This window comes from Macrobrachium rosenbergii, chromosome 10 (genome assembly GCF_040412425.1).
Source record: "Macrobrachium rosenbergii isolate ZJJX-2024 chromosome 10, ASM4041242v1, whole genome shotgun sequence".
In the NCBI taxonomy this organism is placed as follows: domain Eukaryota; kingdom Metazoa; phylum Arthropoda; class Malacostraca; order Decapoda; family Palaemonidae; genus Macrobrachium; species Macrobrachium rosenbergii.
The window spans coordinates 9,246,937-9,251,936 of NC_089750.1; the positions used below are offsets into that span (position 1 = coordinate 9,246,937).

At 33.8% G+C, this 5,000-nt stretch overlaps 1 pseudogene; it reads right to left on the minus strand.

The window, feature by feature from the left end:
- Positions 1 to 5,000, minus strand: part of LOC136842478 (galactosylgalactosylxylosylprotein 3-beta-glucuronosyltransferase P-like) — a 17,336-nt pseudogene that overhangs the window by 9,532 nt on the left and 2,804 nt on the right.

A 5,000-nucleotide genomic window follows, 5' to 3' on the forward strand; every position in this document is an offset into this window, starting at 1 on the left:
GATTGGTTGAGAATTACTGTCGGTCGCACAGTGCTTTTGCAAACGATTTCTGTGCTGTTTATGGTTACGTGATATATCGTGGGGATATCGTGTACTTTTTCATATTGAGTTGCAAATTACTGATGCTTTGATATCAGCAATGTCACTGAGTTTTCGTAATACTCAGACCTGAATAGTTTAAGGAAAAGAACGGTGTAAGTTGTAAATAGTAAACGTCATAATATAAATAATACCTCAAACACAGTAGTGTCTTGCACTTTAGAACAGATCGTGAAAAGTGTCCGTTCATGATAGAATTTACGCTTGAAAGAGTATTCACTTTCATCTTGTAATTTTGAGAGAAGCAGACCACTCCTAGTTTGCGCATATTAAAATCGTTACACTGAGAAGTTCATTGCATAGTTTGGTCGCGGTTGGAATAAAATTAGAAAACTTTGTGGCACTGAACTTCCAAAAGAAATGATCTTCATCATCATCTGTTATTCCATATTGATGATAAGAACAACCCTTCTCATTTTTTTGTATTTCTGCCTACTCTTTCTTACGGGTAAGTGAGCAAGCTTGACTGCCAATGAAAATGACGATATACTGTTGTGATTATCAGTATGTCGAAGGAGATAACTTGACTCTAGAGGAAATTATGATATGACTAATGTTTATTATAAGATCATGATAACGTAAATAGGCATTATTATCGATTGACTGATTGATTGATTTGTAGATTTTAGGCATACATGCCAAGCCCTGGGGCGACTAAGGCCATTCAGCGCTGAAACAGACATTGGCAGTAAAAATTTGAAAGGTGTAACAGGAGGAAAACCTCGCTGTTCCACCATGAATCAATTGTTGGGAGAGAGTGGACAGTAAGATGGAAGAAAGAGAATATGAACGGAGGTAAAGTAAAAGGAATGAAAGCAGTTGCAGCTAGGGGCCGAAGGGACGCTGCAAAGACCCTTAAGTAATGCCTACATTGCACCGCATGAGGTGCACTGACGGCACTACCCCTACGGGGAGGTATTATTATCGAGAGGGCGGAGACGAAGATAAGGATGTAACTATCAAATACCATAATGACAACACGATAATAAACCATGAGGGAAGATGAGAATGATGATGTGATGATAACTAATATAACTGAGTCGTAAGTGAAGATGGCGATAATATAACGATGATTATAAAGACAATGACGAATTGCTTAAGGAAACAAATAACTAGCTAGGAGGGGGCGGTTGTTCAACTTACTGAGGAGGTAAGTGTAAGGAATGCCCGTTTGCCGCAGGTAATTGATAACGTGTTCATTGACCTCCTTCGAGTCATCGCCGACGATCCAGTGGATTTTGGGGACGTGCATCAGAGTCTGCGCCAGGCGCGTCAACTCAGCCATCTGCGAATGGAGAAACGGAAGAAAGAAGAGAAAAAAATATGAAAGATATGACTTAGTCATCATTTTCGTTATCACCTGTAACGTTCACACAGTGCGATGGAAGAAGCCACAGAATGGAATAGAATAGTATATCCAATTTAGAAAAATTTGACAACACATCTGATGGCAATCTTAATCTTGTTAAAGGTTTTGTCTGTGGTGTAAATTCATTTTCCTCTTATTCAAACGTACCATTAAGATTCTTAAAAGTGTACAAAAAGCTGGAAAACAATGACGAACTTCATTTCACGAAAGCTGATAAATCTAGTGCAATGGTTATTATTCTAAATAAGCAAGGTTGCAAAGAAAAACTATATTTACAGCTGAGTGATGTTAATACCTACGAACTACTGACCTCAAATATGTTGGAACGTGTGCTTTCTTATTTTAATAAGAGGGTCAAAAGTATTTTGAAAAATAATCAAGATTTGATTGAACAATTGGTAACCATATCTCCAACTTTACCTTGCTTGCAGGACTTGTTAAAACACATAAACCTGGTAATCCCATTAAGCCAAGTTATCAAAATGGCTGGTTAAGATTCTTCCACCTTTAATAAGAAGCATTTCAAACTCTAATATTCAACATAATGTAGATCTGGCAGAAAAACTAAATAGCACAACTATTAATTTTAAGTTTAAAATTATTAGCTTTGATGTTATATCTCTATTTACAAAGGTACCTATAAATGACTTGCTTGAATATTTATCAGAATTTTTAGATAATTATGATTTACCCTTGTCCACCCATAATATTTTAGGACTGGCTAAACTTTGCATTTGTGATTCGGTTTTTACTTCTGATGAAAAATTTTATACACAAAAATCCGGTATGGTAATTTATACATGGAATTTTTTGAAACTAGATTTTTACCTGATATTTTACCATATGGTGTTCTGCGGCTTAGATATGTAGATGATATTTTTGTATATGGCCTCTAACCGAAAATGTGAATACATTTCTTTTCAAACTGAACAATTTAGTACCTTCTATTAATTTTACTTATGAAGAAGAACATGATGGTTGTCTCTCATTTTTAGATGTAAATGTTCACCGTGCTGTAAATGGCTTTAAATACTCAGTTTCTAGGAAACCTACAAGTGTGAATTCATACATCCATTATTATTCTAATCATAGCAATCAAGTAAAGAAGGCCACCTTTTCTTCCATGTTCTTAAGAGCTTTACGTATCCGCAGCCCTGAATTTCTTCAAGAAGAGTTTGAAAATATTTTTAACATATCAGAAAAATTAAAATACCCCAAATATTTTGTTGAACGTGCTTTGCAAAAAGCACAAAAAAGAGTTTTTATTCAGTAACTACCAGAATGGCTTTTAACAATCAAAATGTACTTATTTTATCATACAGTGATCTATGTACGGTTCCAAATTTTTGCAAGAATTTTAATATTAATATTGTTTTTAAATTTTCAAATACCTTGAAAAACATATTAATAAGGAATTCTCCCAGAGTTTCTCAAGGCTGCATTTACAGGGTTCCTTGCATAAATTGCAAGTGTTTTTATGTAGGACAATCTGGGAAGGGACTGGAGACAAAAATTAAACAACGCAGATACAGTGTGAGAACGGGACAAATGTCGAAAGCTTTATTTTTACACATTAATAATTATAATCATATGATTCATTGGGAGGGGGCAAAAGTTGTTTTATATTATATTGTAACAATATAACTCGTAGAAATGTTATTGAATCTGCTTTTATAATATCACGGTGATTTACCGAATGTAAGCCAGGGTATGTACAAACTAGACTCACTTGCTGTTAAAGAGATTTGTAAGATTGTTTCTTTTTAATCACCTGTTGAGCTGTTCTGTACCTGCTGTACTAGTTTTAACCGGATCTTGGATATTTGTGTTTGCATTTTTACAGCTTTTATGTTTGCTTTGTTAGATATTATCTGTTTTTAGCATTGTACCTCGAAAATGTGTTGAAAGAACACGAAAGCGCTTGGTACTCCTCCTTTTATTTTTCCTGTGGCCTTGGCTAAATATACATGCATACATACATAAATATATATATATATATATATATATATATATATATATATATATATATATATATATATATATATATATATATATATATATATATATATATATATATATATATATATATATATATATATATATATACACACATATATATCATGTTCATAAATTCATTTCAAAATCTGACTTGAGACAGTGCAGTGTTCTTAAGAATTCAGTCTTCAGGGGATAAGGACCCCAGTCTTGACTGTGTAACATAAATCACGGCAACTAATATAAATAATTAAAATACTTCACGTGACTGATGTTTTTTTATCTGTTACTTTTCAACACGGTGTCCTCATCCCACTGGGAATCTGCATTCACGAAGCAAAAATAGTGGAACAGATAAGATGAGCTCTGGGTGCCAATCACGAATGACCGCCTCAGATGGGCGTGGCTTGTGAGGGTTCTTTTGCGCATATGTAAGTATCAAATGTTGCATGACCATCTGGGCGCAAAAATATGGCCCAGGATCAAGTTGCTACCTTCATTCTCATGTCTGTTTTCCTTCTTATTTATCGATCTGTGCTTGCAGAGAATATGCTCTGTATGTGTGTTATGAATAAAATTAGGCTAGTTAATATTGATATTACTGAAACGAGTGGGTTTTGTTGTTATTATATTCTCGTCATTGCAGGTAGTAATATTGACGGTAGTAGCAATAGTAGTAGAACTGTACTACTGCTAGTGTACTAATAGTCCTGATGTCGTTATTAATATTATCACGGATAAATTCTGACAGTAACACCTCGACTTGAAGGACCTCAGCTCTGCGGACTTATGCACGCACCACCTTCCATATTCTGACTATTTTAGACGTGTTGCGTTACTCGATATATCTCTTATCCTGAACGTTAAGTGCAAATTACAGGTTAGTTTTGGTTGTGAAGATTTTAAGTGCATGTTTACAGGATTTTAAGTGTATTTTTAGTTGTTTTTAAGTGTATTTTTAAAGGATTTTAAGGGTATTTCTGAGGGTTTTTAACTATTTTTAAAGGATTTTAAATGCGTCTGTAAAGGATTTTAAGTGTATTTTTAATGGATTTTAAGTGTATTTCTAAAGGGTTTTAAGTGTATTTTTAAAGAATTTCAAGTGCATTTTTAAAGGATTTTAAGTGTATTTCTAAAGGTTTTTGAGTGTATTTTTAAAGGATTTCAAGTGTATTTTTAAAGGATTTTAAGCGCATTTGGAAAGAATTTTAAGCGCATTTTTAATGCATGAGCGTTTTAATGTTAGGCCTAATTAGAGAGTATCAGTGACGAAAATATCATCACAATGAACAATAGAGATGATGATGATTATGAGAAGCTTTAGGCCTGAACTTATCAAACAATGTAACTCAGTACTGAAGTGAAACATTTCGATATAATGAATGGCAAATGACATATGCTCCTTCTGCATTAAATAGGAAACTTTTGACAGCAGCTATGTTTGAATATGACAGGAAAATGTTTCTGTCAAATTAGAGTCATGGAATTACTGTTAGCTATAAGACAATGTAAAGTATTCAACTGCAGTCTTTAACAG